This window comes from Prionailurus bengalensis, chromosome B3 (assembly GCF_016509475.1).
Source record: "Prionailurus bengalensis isolate Pbe53 chromosome B3, Fcat_Pben_1.1_paternal_pri, whole genome shotgun sequence".
NCBI lineage: Eukaryota > Metazoa > Chordata > Mammalia > Carnivora > Felidae > Prionailurus > Prionailurus bengalensis.
In genome coordinates, this window is record NC_057355.1 from 58,830,948 (window position 1) to 58,845,558 (window position 14,611).

At 41.2% G+C, this 14,611-nt stretch overlaps 4 non-coding genes across 4 annotated transcripts; 2 read left to right on the top strand and 2 right to left on the bottom strand.

Moving 5' to 3' along the window:
- Positions 1-464: 464 nt before the first annotated feature.
- Positions 465-568, bottom strand: LOC122469713. The gene has a single exon (XR_006293607.1). It is a non-coding gene; the product is annotated as a U6 spliceosomal RNA (small nuclear RNA).
- A 7,146-nt stretch (positions 569-7,714) lies between these two features.
- Positions 7,715-7,786, bottom strand: TRNAH-GUG. The gene has a single exon. It is a non-coding gene; the product is annotated as a tRNA-His (tRNA).
- A 645-nt stretch (positions 7,787-8,431) lies between these two features.
- Positions 8,432-8,503, top strand: TRNAH-GUG. The gene has a single exon. It is a non-coding gene; the product is annotated as a tRNA-His (tRNA).
- A 1,458-nt stretch (positions 8,504-9,961) lies between these two features.
- TRNAH-GUG lies at positions 9,962-10,033 on the top strand. Its single transcript has one exon. It is a non-coding gene; the product is annotated as a tRNA-His (tRNA).
- Positions 10,034-14,611: the final 4,578 nt, after the last annotated feature.

The window sequence follows — 14,611 nt, forward strand, 5'->3', positions numbered from 1 at the left end:
CTACAAAAGGTTTCAAATAGCCAAAGCAATCTTGAAAAAGAAAAACAAAACTTGGAGGTTATCACAATTCCAGACTTCAAATTATATTACAAAATGGTAGTAATTAAAACAGTATGGTACCAGCACAAAAACAGATACATAGATCAATAGAATAAAATAGAAAACCAGAAATAAATCACAATTACACAGTCAATTAATCTTTGACAAAGGAGGAATGAATATACAATGGGAAAAAGAAAGTCTCTTCAACAAATGGTGCTAGAGAAAGCTGGGCAGCTACATGCAAAAAAGAAACTGGACCACTTTCTTACATCATACACAAAAATAAAGTCCCAATGGATTAAGGACCTAAATGTGAGACCTGAAACCATAAAAACCCTTGAAAAGAGCACAGGTAGTTTCTCTGACATTGGCTATAGCAACATTGTTCTAGATAAGTCTCCTGAGGCAAGGGAAATAAAAGCAAAAATAAACTATTGGGACTATATCAATTTGTCACCCTTGCACAGGGGTCATACTAATCTCTGTATTGTTCCAATTTTAGTATATGTGCTGCCAAAATGAGCACGTTCTTGGGACTACATCAAAATAAAGTTTCTGAAGAGTGAAGGAAACAACAAAACTAAAAAGCACCCTAATGAGTGGGAGAAGATATTTGCAAATGACATATCCAATAAAAGATTGGTATCCAAAATATATAAAGAACTGATACAACTCAATGTCCAATCTTATTAAATGGTCAGAAGACATGAACAGATATTTCTCCAAAGAAGGCATACATATGGCCAACAGACACATAAAACAATGCTCAACATCATTCATCAACAGGGAAATGCAAATCAAAACTACAATGAGATATCACCTAACACCTGTCAGAATGGGAAAAAAAAAAAGAAAAAAAAACTCACAAGAAACAAGAAGGGTTGGTAAAGATGTATAGAAAAAGGAACCCTGTGCATGATTTGTGGGAATACAAACTGGTGCAGCCACTGTGGAAGACATTATGGAGGTTCTTGAAAATATGAAAAATAGAACTACCCTACAATCTAGTAATCACACTACTCGGTATTTATCCCCAAAATACAAAAACACTGACTCAAAGTGATACATGCACCCCTGTTTATTGCAGCATTACTTACAATAGCCAAACTATAAAAACAGCCAAGTGTGCATCGATAGATAAATGGATAAAGAAGATGTGGGGTGTGTGTGTGTGTGTGTGTGTGTGTGTGTGTGTGATTGAATATTATTCAGCCATAAAACAGAATGATATCTTGCCATTTGCAACAACATGGATGGAGCTAGAGAGTATAATGTGGCACAAAATAAGTCAGTCAGAGAAAGACAAATACAATATGATTTCACTCATGGAATTTAAGAAACAAAACAAGCAAAGAAAAGAGAGAGAGAGGCAAACCAAAAATTGACTCAACTATAAAGAACAAACTGATGGTTACCAGAAAGGAAGTAGGTGGGAGAGATTGATGAAATAGGTGATGGGGATTAAAGAGTACACTTACCATAATGAAGGCAAAAAAAACCAAAAAAACCAAAAAAAACAACAACAAAAAAAAAACCAACCAAAAAACAAAACAACCATTCAGACTTTCCCTAACACTTTCCTCAAAGTTCTTCTAATGTCTGCCCGGTTCCAAAGCCACTTTCATATTTGGGTTTTTATGTTATGGCAATGCCCCATTTCTAGGTAATAAACTCTGTATTAATTATCTATCACAGTGTAACTAATTACCTGAAATTTTAACAGCTTAAGATGATGAACACTGATTATCTCAGTTTCTTAATTCAGGAATTTGGAAGTGACTTAGCTGAGTGGTTTAGGTTCAGAGTTTCTCATAAAATTTCAAGTCAAGATGTCAGCCAGGGTACAGTCATCTGGAGGTTTGATACTGATGCTGGAGGAACTGCTTCCAAGATGGCTCACTCACATAACTATTGGTTAAAGATCTCATTTTGTTGTTAGGAGGAACCCTCAGTTCCTCAACTCATGGGTTTCTCCATAGGGTTACTTGAGTGTCCTCATGACACAGTAGCTGGCTTCCTCTGGAGGTAGTGATCTGTAGGTGCCAAGGGCAGGCTGCCCCGATATAGACCACTTTGACGTGAACATATTTTGAGCTAAAAACAATCAAAATCCAGTAGATTCAGGGAAAGCTCTTTACGTCCCACTCAACTGCCTGCTTGTACTAGGAAGAGAGCTATTAACAGATTCCTCTTTACCTAAGGAACTTATCTACATCATAGGGTAACCTTTTTTTCCCAAACATCTCCTTTCATCTTCCTGCTAATAGTCTTTCTCCCCTTTGTATCCTCAGATTCCTATCCTTCCCCTTAGCTCTTATAAGCATCATGTTACCTCACTGTCTTTGGAATTTCCAAGTCTATGTGGATTCCCTGTGCATATGTTATTAAATTTGATTTTCTACTGTTAATCTGTCTCATGTCAATTTGATTCTTAGTCTAGCTAGAAGGACGTTGTAAATTATTCCTCCCCGACAGATCCAAGAGAGAGAGCAAACAGGAAGCCACAATGCACTTTATGACCTCTTCTCAGAAATGGCACACTATCACCTCTACTTTATTCATTTGAAGATGTCACTAAGTCTAGCCCTCACTCCAGGGAGAGAAATGAAGCCCTACTTCTGGGAGGAGTATCAAAAAAAAAATTGTGAACATATTTTAAAACCATAAGTTTTCTTAGAGCATTTAATCTAAAGAGATTTAAGGAGGAAAGGAGTTCTTAGCAGTTTTGATGATATGGTAAGAAAGTCATCCAGACTCAGGATGAGGCCAGTGAACCAAAAGGTAGTCATGATGCAGAAATATTTTGACCCTGAAATTTAGGAGAAATTGGGAAAAGAGTTGAGTCAGTTTTTTGCAACTTTTACGTGTGTATCTTCCTTTTAACTTAAAATTACGTTTGAAATTTGGATATTCTGTCATTCATGTCAGATTCTCAATACTAACAATGATATTAGGGTAACACAGATACATCTATTTTCATACTATTTTGACTGCCACGACCCCAAAAGTATTCCGCACTTGATATTGGAGGTTCCTCTCAACCTCACATCCATTTCCTTCATCCATCATGTCCATCCCCTTACCTCTGGGCTAAAGAGCCTTTGAGCTCACTGCCCTCTGATCATACACCTATGGGAAGGAAGAGTGTGAGGGAAGAGTCCTTCCTTCACCCCCAGATTAGTCTCCAAGCCCCAACCTCAAAAACCAGACCAGGAAGCTGAAATTCTCTTCTGTCTCTCCTTTGAATTAAGACTTTGTCAATAATCACCCATTTATACCTCACCTTTCTAAAATACAGATGTGATTATGTTCCTCTTCTGCTTAAAAATGGACACAAAAATGGTCCCCCAATGCCTATAACAAAGTCTATAAATGTCCTTCAGGAAATTGGTGTATTCCTGATATTTTTGTGATAGGTACGTCATTTGGAGAACAAGCCTATAGTTTTAAGAGAATCCCCCAAAGAGGAAGTTACCACAAAATGCCAGGAACCACTGACCTCCAGGGAAAAGGCCTGACTCAACAAGGAGCAACAGAATCATCACAATTTGGCTTCACCCTTACCCTCCCTTCTGTATCTTATGTCACAGCTCTGACTTGTCTTTCCCAATGCTACCTGTATGTTCATGCTTCCTTGCCTTTGTTTCTGCCTTTGTCTCTGCCTAGAATACCTTCCCTCCTTTCTGCCAGGAAAATTACTATACATGTCTTGGAACCCAGCTCAAATATCATATCCTGGGGGAATGAGTGATCTAAGCTGTAACGCAGTTCGTATATACTTCTAACGTAATTGTTTCTTCCCCCTTTTGATTAACGCTGGACTGAAATTATAATCTCAGAGTAATAATGACTCTTATTTACATTTAAATCTCAATGCCTAGCATAGATCATACTAGGACCCACTGTTTGTTGTGTACGTGGATGGGTGTTGGCTTGGACTACTGACTGACAGAACAGGGACACCTCCCTCTGAGCATTTCTCTGCAGATTCCCTATAAACTGAAGACCATTTCTTCCCGGCCTAATGCTTTGCTCTGTAATGAGCTTTGTACTTTTAGATTTTACTCATTTGTAAAATTGCAAAAATAATTTTGGAGATCAACATAGGCTTGCCAATTTTTAATTTTCCAAGCAAAGACTTAAAAAATGATCAGTTCTCCATCAGGTAATGAAAGCAAAGCCACTTTAACACCTCAAAAGTATGAAGGACATAATCTCAGCCTAGAAGACAGTCTTTTAAATTAAATACATTCAGCCTTTCGAAAAGCTTACCACATTGACCTTATTTTCTCTTATTCCATGATGAAAACTTCATCCCTGTTTATGAGTTCTAGAATAATGTTTGGAAACCACTGATTTAAACCTTTGCTTCTGAGAGGCAGCTCCTGCATTCTTCCTCAGGAATGAGATTTAGGCCTCATGACAGGACTAGTCCTGCTGGATCTACCCATGGGTTTCTTTTTGAGGAAACAGAAGAACCCAGAAACAAGAGACCAACTAAGCATACTGAGCACTTACTGTGTGCAACTTCTGTGCTGGTCACTTGGCATTGTGTATTAGGTGCACCACTCAGTTAAAAACTCAAGAATACAAGCAATGCAACTTTATCTCTTTTTCTTACTGAATTTATTTTTTATTTGAATATGTTCCACTAGGTGACAACTATGATCTTAATTCAGGGTCTCTCTCCCTTTCTTTCCCTGAGGGTTGCATCTTTGATCCAGGGGACTGACTTAGTGCACAAGCAGGGCTAGATTAAACCTCCCAAGGTCTTAAGCAGTGAAAAGATTATGATGAGTCATATGTAATTGAAAAAAATTTAAATACTTACAGTTAATTATTTCCTAACAAAGTTCAGTCAGGTTTTTTTTTCCCCCCTCTCCTGAAATTATCACGTCAGTGCTTTTTATTCTTTCAAAAGAACTGTCTTACATTCTTGGGTAGATGCTTTGTTTTCCTGGGGCCCTTGATAAGTTCTTGGCCTACCAGAGGGTTCATCTGGTTTTGTTCATTGGCCCTTAGCATCCACTTGGATGGATTGGATTTTATTGTGGGTCCATGCAGATCACCATGGACTCCTCCTCACCCTGTCCACATAAGACTGCCTCCAATATGAAGGCTCTTTATGCCACATCTGGGCCACTCAGGGTTAGACTTTATCTCTTCAGTATAAATTTTGATCCCTTTTAAAATGCAACACTTACTATTATCGGTCATCATACTCTGTACAGACAAAGGAACTGAGGGAATAGAAGGGTGGACAATAGGCAGGGAACAGTATCACATCATCTGTATCACATTACTTCCATTGGCTCAAATTCTCCTATTTATTTTTTGTTCAGCTTTCTTTTCTGATGTCTGCACTAGACTACAGTTCTATGAGAACAACACATCTGTCTTATTCATTACTATAACCCCAGAACCTAGAACAGTGTCTGGCACATAGGCCCTCAATAAATATTGTTGCTCTAATGACTGAGAATAAATGAGATAAGAATAACACAAAGAGGTGGAAGGGTGTCAGAGTGAGGGGGCTGGAAGTGCTAAAAATAAACTTCAATTATTTTACAATTATGGTGAAAGTTTATGTCAGCTTTCCCTTGGAAAAGTTTTGTTCCATTGCAGCAAGAAATGCCTCTTCATTCTACCATTTCTTGTGCTGTTTTCTGGTTTTTGTTTCTGGGCTTTCTCTTGGCTGGAAAACTAAAGTATTTTGGGTCAAGAGTATCAGTATATACCTTTGGAACTCCCCAAAGGTATATATCTCTCTTTTAGAGATAAAGATGCTAGCTTACTGAATGAATGAAGAATGAATGAATAAATGAAACTTGAGTCCTGAATATCCAGAGAATCCCTGAGGAATGGGCTCCCTATTGGGGGTTAAGTCCAAAGTGGTGTCTTCTAGACTGAGTCTTATCCAGCCTCAGCATTCCACATCCACTTCTGGGGTGTAGCACCTCCTAGTGGAAGTCCAGGGGTGCTGCCTCTTCCCAAGCCATCCCTCAATATGGGCCTCTTGGTGACTCCCTCCCAGACCACCATCTTTTCATCCTCAAAACCTTAATGTTACTCCCCTGGATGAGGCCCAGTAGACTCTGGCAGGTCCCCTCTAGTCACCCCAAATACTGACAAGGTGAACAATGAAGGCCTCCATTCCAGCCAAGTGGTTCTAGGCAACAGCAGCACTTCTCAAACTTGAATGTGCAGATGAATCACCTGGGGAGGATCTTATTAAAATGAAGATTCCAATCTAGTGGTTTTGGGTTGTGAACCAAGATTCTGAATTTTTAATCAGAAAATATTCAAAAATTTTTTGCAGGGATCTTTTGCAGAAAATATTTTGCAGGGATCTTGCCTAAAACATTTTTGGAATTGCTGCTGAAGCTTATTGCACCTTTAAAACTCAGTGGTGACATCTTTTTCTTTGAAGGTGAATTTGAAAAGCAGTCAAAAAACATTTCAAAATAAAATGTGATTATAAATATTGAGATGGATTTACTTACATGGCTTATAAATCAGCCCTGAAAGTTATCCCCAAACAACAGTTCCAAAAATATTTGGGGCAGCTGGTTGGAGAAAGGGGAATGTTTACTTTGAAACATTCAGATGCTTAAGTGTCACTGTGTCCATTTTTAAGGAGTTAATTTTATTACCAGTTTATTTAAGTAAAACTTACATAGGGCTTGATGAGTGGCAGGCACTGTTGTTTTACAAGTATTATCTCATTTAATTCTCATAAGCCTGCTTTTATTCCCATTTTACAAATGAGAAAACTGAGGCACAGAGACAATATGTGGCTTACCTAAAGTCACCCAGCTAATTAATGCAAGAGTCAGGTTCAAACCCTAGGCAGCCTGCTTCCAGGTGTCACGGGATTAATTATTAAGCTATGCTAACTTTAAACAGTGTTAGGAATAGCCTAAAGAAAGAGTGTCAGCTACTATGGAGTCTATCAGAAGGAAAAGAAAAAAATTAAGTGACTTAGAGTGGAGACTGGAAGCCTACAGAAAATAAATCCATCCCCAAAACAGAAACAGCTGGAGCTGGAATGTGTGACTAGAGAGTTCTTACAGCCTCTACCCCTTTCCTGGTTCTGATGCCTAGAAAAGACCTCAAGATGGAAGAGAAAGCAAGTTCTCAGGTTCACCTTCCACCATTCTATTCTCTCACGGTCTTAGTTGTCCGGTTTTGTAGCTTTAAACTCATCAAATTTAGGGAACCGGGAGCAGGAAGACCCAGGGAAATTGCAGCATGCAGCATTGTCTTGCTTTTTACATGCTGTTCAGTGAGTTTTTGCTGATGGATTGTGAGTAAAAGGAGCACCCCACCGAAATGTCCAACTCTTCCAGAAATGATTCCTGACTTGCCTTGCCACCCTCAGGTCCCCTGAGAGGAGCTGGAGAGGCTCATTCTTCACTCACGATCTGACCATTAACAGAGGCCAAATGAGGAAAGAGAAAGTACCCCCACAGAACGTCCTAAAACACACAGCGGGCAAGACGGGGAGTGGGCTGATTCGCTAGCACTTCTAGAATTAGAAAGAGGAAGTAAAGTCCCAGAACTTCAATTTTGGCACTAACCTAATATTAAGGAGCAGCGGGGCACAGTCACGGAGTACGATGTGGCTTCCCCAACCTAAAAAGGCGCCCTAGCCGTGCCATTGTTCCCACAATGCCGTGACTCGGATTCGAACCGAGGTTGCTGCGGCCACAACGCAGAGTACTAACCACTATACGATCACGGCGCGCTACCGGAACGCCACAAGAAACCATACTTCCAAGTATGGATCTTCTAGTCTAGCTGGCCGGCCGCCCTGGCCTTCCGAAGTCGCCCACGGTGTGCCAGGCCCTTCTGGCACTCGCGCTGACCCCTAAGCGGAGTAGGGGCGCCGAGGACTCTCCAGCAGGTCTCAGCCGGTCGTGCGTACGGATCGTAAAAGAAAGAACTCCTATGAGGCCGTTATGCTCACGTCTAGCCTGTACGGACGTGATGCCCTGGGGTCGCCCGAACGGTAGGTCCGTTTCGCACCCCCATGCCCTGGCGGTCACGCTATCTGAGTGGACTCCGGCTGGGAACGGGGTTGTCTCTAGAATTCCACAAGAAGGAAATACAGTCCCGACGCACCCGCACAACTTCCTTCGAGGTGCGGGGCGGGGTGGGGGGACGGAAACCTGGAGCGCAGCCTTCGAACTGGTGAAGCAGTGGGGTCTGACCCCCGGGAGAGTGTGGACAGAAATCAAAAAAGCAGGGAAACGAGGGCATCGGTGTTCTCACAGCGAGAGGCTATGTTGGAGATCAGCAGGTACAGACCGTGACGTAACAAGGGGGCGGGGCTTTCAATAGAGAAGAACTCAGGCGAGGAAACCGAAGGCCAAGTCCCCAGTAGCTCGCCGTGATCGTATAGTGGTTAGTACTCTGCGTTGTGGCCGCAGCAACCTCGGTTCGAATCCGAGTCACGGCATTGCGAGAGCAGTGGCACGGCAGGGGACTTGGTTTTTATTGCTGTCCTCCATTTTTATTTCGAATTTGTAACAACATTCTCGAAAATGGATCCCAGTCCCCTGTGCCAGTTGGAAACGACGTTTACGTCATGCCAGCTCTGGCTAAATTGGATCTCGGAAGAATATAGGCTTCCTGTTACCGCGGCTACGCGCTATACCGTTCACTGGAGACAAAGCACAGAGCACTCACAAGGCTAATAAGTGTTGTCATAGGCATATATATGAATTTCCATTGCAGCGCTGGAAGAGGACTCCCGATAATAATAGGAAGAGAAGTCTTCACAGAGAAGGTGATTTTTGAAGTAGCTCTTAAAGTCAGAAAAGGAATTTTCCGAGCAGCCAGGATAATCTCGTGTGCACAGGTATGATGGAGGTCTCAAAAAGGAACTATAGCAATTACTCTATAAATCCTACCTCTTCCCCACCCTCACTTCTAAAGGACCTGTTGAGTGAATGAATGCGAGTAATTAGGGAATGGGAAGCGACACTGAGGGAGGGCCAAGGATGGGCTGCAAAAGGTGGACGAATTTCCTACAGTCTGTGGGTGGGGGTGAGGGGTGGAGGAGTGAAAGGATTCAGCTTGTATTTAGTAATATCCCTCTGGTGACTGCAGGCGGTGAGGGTGATGATTAGAGCAGACAGGTGGCCACCCTGGATTGTCTTGTTAGAACTAGTGGCACGTTCTCAGTTTAGCAAAAATCCTCTGCCTACTGTGGACTCGGCCTGGTTCTAGGCGCGGTGGGGCGGGAACACTGATGGACAGGAAGAAAAATCGCACCGGCCCCTGCTGCTGCCTAGGGCACAACCGAGGTGGCCACCGGTACTGGCGGGAGTACCGCGGAAGAAGTCAGGATCGTTGCGGCAGTAGCAGAAGCTGCAAGGAAGTTGGTGGGGAGCGGGGAGGCAGGGTGAGATGCATTCATTGAGTCCCTTACATGTGTACAGTCAGGCGTGGGGGAGTCCACATCCTCCGCGGCGGCGACATTGGGTCACTCCTGGGGTAATCAGCAGGGACTATAACCCCTTAGGAGCGCCCCCTTCAGATCCGGGGTCGCTGCAAAGATCTCCCAGGCACAGGAGATGGGCATCCTAGGAATGGTGGTTACACTACTTGTGGACACTGAGTTCCGGACGGTCCCGTCCCTGGATGCCCAAGTGGTCCCCCTAAACGCCCACCTCATTCACACGGAACCCACCATTCCCCACTCCAACATCAACACTTTCTGTAGCTAATGGACCAAAACCCGAGAGAGCGAGAGCGACTGGTGAGAGCGCACTGCGCCTGCGCATTCCCAGACTCTGTGTTACGCTGGAACTCCGCCCTATAGGTGGATCTTTTGGTGACGTGCAGAGCAGGAAGGCCTATGACTGTTGAAGAGGACAATCAGAAGGCGATCCTTACAGGTCCCCGGTAGCTCGCCGTGATCGTATAGTGGTTAGTACTCTGCGTTGTGGCCGCAGCAACCTCGGTTCGAATCCGAGTCACGGCATTGTGGGAACAATGGCACGGCAAGGGGCTTGTCCTTTTAGCTTTTTTTTTTTTTTTTCTTTTTGTGGACAACGTTTTATATTGATCACAACTCGCTTTCTTGAAGTGAATCACCGAATCTTTCCACCTGGAAAACTGAGCCGGCCCTAAGATCACCACCTCCAGTAATTCTCATTTAATGCTCTGAATACGGTTTCACATGAGTTAGAATCCCTCCCTGCCCGAAAAAAATTGGAAATCGGTGTCTAAATCACTCTACAGCAGCAAAACCGCGCCCTTGTGACCTTCCAATTTTTTTTCCTTTTCATGAATTTTTAAAACTTGAGTTGTATGTTTAGAGAATACATGCACACAAGTCCAATGAACAGTAAGTCTCCCTATCTTCACCTCACCCACCAATTATTAGTTTCCCTCATCTTTCCATGACAGTCCTTGTATAAACAAATATTTATATATGCATATTTGCATAAAAGTATAACCCCCATCTCGGCTTCTTACATAACACAAATGACCTCTTCCCTTCCTCGCTTTCACCCCCAGAAGTCAGACAGGACTTGAGGTAACAAATATGCAGATAGGCAAACTCCCTTTACAAAGAAGAGTACACATACCAGGAGGGAATATTCACCACGGATCCTGTCCTTTTTCTCCCCAGGTCCTGGATGCTGGCTGGGGCAAGTGAAGGCTGACTGGGTTGTTGAGATATAGGGGAAAGGGATCCCTCATTGTGTTTATAAAAACCATTGGATGGTAGCCTGGGCTCTTCTGAGAAGCAGCCCTATTTCGATTGCATGTTGGAAGGGCAGGGCAGTATCCTAGTTTTGGAGTTGGGAAGAGGGACTTGGTAGTCCATTTGGAGACCCTTCACTTCCATCTCTCTGCTATCTTATCAGGATGAAACTTAAATTACAGACCACTAAAGTTAAAAAATTCAGGTTAATGAAAGGTAAAACTGAATCTTACTATGTGTATATTCCAAGCATACAGCATCTCCATAAATATTTGAAGAGAGGTTTCTTATGGAGTCCAAAATTGAGGCAAGTGGCCCAGTTTACGTCATTGCATCTCAGGTTGTATTCTTTCAAAACAAAATCATGTTATTTTCATATCAAATAGAAAACTTGGCCCAAATGAAACTCCCATCTACATCTAGAATCTCAAAGAACAGAGTGCATATCTAAGCATACTAAGATGTTTGTCCTCTCAAGTTTGTGTACAGAGATGGGCCTAAGGCAAGGCTGGAGACAAAAGGCAAGCACCAGTCTTAAAAGACAAAACCCAGAAGGGATCAGAGCTCCGGAGAGGACTGGGCATCCAAGGTCAGACAAACAGAAGGGAGGACACCCCCACTCAGTACCCACTAAGAAAAGTGAGGGCTAAGGACCAGGCCTTGAGACAGGCACAAATTTAGGAGGTTAAAGGAGGAAGAGGGTATAGCCTGAAAGAAAGGAGGAGAATGATAACAGTGTCATTTAAGGAAAGTTTGGGAGAAGGTTTCAGGGATGGAGGTTGGCACATTCAGGTGCTGCAAAGGAGAAAGAGGAATAAGATAAAATCTTTGGGCTTGACACTTAGAAGTCATTGTTGATTTTAAAAACCTTCCATGAGAGCAACTAGGCAATGTTTATCAAGAATCAGAAAAAGAAAAGTACACCTTTGCCCCAATAATTCCATTTCTGGGAAACTTACTAAAGGAAATAATCCTAAACTTGGAAAAGTTATATGCATAAAGATGTTTATTACAGGGCTATTTAGAAGGGAAGAGAGTGTAAATAGCCTGACTGCTTAACAAATAAGGTAATATTGAACTAAACTAAAATATGTTCAGTTGATGATATGTTGAATTGTCATTTTTAAAGTATCAAAAGTACATATATGAAGTATTAAGTCAGCTTTTAAATACCATTTCCAACTAAAAAGAATGAAGTTCCTTTTTAAAAAATGACTGATTACAAGTCTACAGAAGGGGAAGTGTAAGTCTAGAATATTTTCTGTAAGAAAGCAAGTTAACTGCTTAAATATTGAGGGGACCAAGTCAAAAGGATACAGAAGCCTCTTTAAAGAGCTTCTGTTGGCCAAATTTGAGACAATTGGAGCATCAAAGAATAATAACGGTGAGAATGCAAGCTGGTGCAGCCATTCTGGAAAACAGTATGGAGGTTCCTCAAAAAACTAAAAATAGAACTACCCTACCACCCAGCAATTGCACTACTAAGCATTTATCCAAGGGATACAGGTGTGCTGTTTCGAAGGGACACATGCACCCCCATGTTTATAGCAGCACTATCAACAATAGCCAAAGTATGGAGACAGCCCAAATGTGCATCGATGGATGAATGGATAAGAAGATGTGATATATATATATATATATATATATATATATATATGTATATATATATATATATGTATATATATATATATATATACACACACAATGGAGTATTACTCGGCAATCAAAAAGAATGAAATCTTGCCATTTGCAACTACGTGGATGGTACTGGAGGGTATTATGCTAAGTGAAATTAGTCAGAGAAAGACAAAAATCATATGACTTCACTCATATGAGGACTTTAAGAGACAAAACACATGAACATAAGGAAAGGGAAACAAAAATAATATAAAAACAGGGAGGGGACAAAACATAAGAGACTTAAATATGGAGAACGAACTGAGGGTTACTGGAGGTGTTGTGAGAGGGGGGATGGGCTAAAAAGGTAAGAGGCATTAAGGAATCTACTCCTGAAATCATTGTTGCACTATATGCTAACTAATTTGGATGTAAATTTAAAAAAATAAAAAATAAAACAAGTTTAAAAAAAGTAATAACAGTAATATTGATAATGGATTATATCACATTTGATAGATAGATAGATAGATAATTTTTGAGATGATGGAGATGAGAGAGAGAAACAGAGACAAAGAGACAGAGATAGGAGCAACAGCAGCTCTTCTTTACAAAAGAATGCCAGATAATAAATGCAGAAGAAAGGACAGGGTTAGAGTCACCATTTTTTGCAATCCTCAGTGTAATAACAAATACAAGCAGAGATCATCAATGGAAGTAAAAACCACTAGGTAAAACATTATTGGGAGCAAATAATCAAAGATCTTAGGCTATCACACCACAGCTTACTTTAAATTGCAAAGGAAAGATCTGATGGACTCCATGTTAACCAAGTGATCTAGCCTAGTTTCACCAATAAAGGGACAAATGTGCATTACTGGCCTGCCAGTGTAACACAGTGGGAAGTACACCACATCCTCTATGTAGTGGTCTTTTCCAAAATGTCTGGACTGAATCTAATAAACTATGGAAAGATCCAGAATGTGGGACATTCTACGTAACAACTGCCCTGACACTTCATAATGATCAATGTCATGAAAAACAAAGTGGCAACGATAAAATGGGGACCTGTTCAAGATTTCGAAAGATTAAAGAAACTTAACAAACAAATGCAATGGAGGGGTCCTGATTAAATCCTGAATCAGGACAAAAATATATATGTAAAAGACATTTTGAGGGAAAAATGGGAAAAATTTAATATGGCCTGCATAATAGACAACACTGTTGTGGATGTGTTCATATGGCCCTCTAGAAGAATTCTTTATTTTTAGGAAATGAGTGCTGAATTATTTAGAGCGAAAGCGTCATGATATTTGCAAATTGCATCAAACATTTAAGGAAAGAAGAGAAAGGGATAGAGTAAATATGGCAAAATGATAAAAAGTAGTGAATCTAGGGAAAGGGCACACAGATTTCCACTGTACTTTCTTTGAACTTGTCTGTAGGTTTGACATTATTTTTTAAAAATGGAAGAAAATAAAGCTTACATAATAAAAATGGGGAAATTATGCAATGTTAAGTGAAAAAAATAAGGACATAAAATTGTGTATACCACAATTATAGCTATATAAAAATAAGAACAAGAGAAATTATCTTTATTCATTTCAACATTTGTTAAGCTCCTGCCACATGACAGGCTCTGCACTAAATGATGAGAGTACCCTGCTCCCCTACAGACTCCTGATTTTATGGTGTAATGCTTAAAATGCAAGACTTTGAATCTGGAAAACCTCACCCAAGTCTCAGAGAGCCTTGCTGTGATGACCTCACCTCCATATTCTTGGTTCATAGCAAGTTCCTTGGCTTCCACGAGGTGCTCAACAGCCTGCTTCCAGGAGTCCGTACCCTGGTGACGGAAGAAAGTGCATTAACAGATCAATTAAAACAACAGGAACTGCAGGGTGCACAAAAGGTAGTTTTAAAATTATCATTTAAAGGCTACCTTTATCATATCCTCTCCCCTCCTCATCTAGCATTTATTCGCGTTCTTCACCACCATGAATCCTCTCTCTTATGCTGCTTCCTACCCCATCGCCTTTGCTCAGCTCATGCTGACCTCGTAGCTTAGAGTGACCTTTCACTCTTTTGCTTCATCTGTCCAAATCCTACCCAGCTCAGGTCTACCTCCCCCAAGAAGGCTGCATCTTCTGTGTAAACTTGATTGATTCCATTCCCCTGAACTGTCAGCAGGTTAACTCTACTTTTTTTTTTTTTTTTTTTTTTTTTAGGTTAACT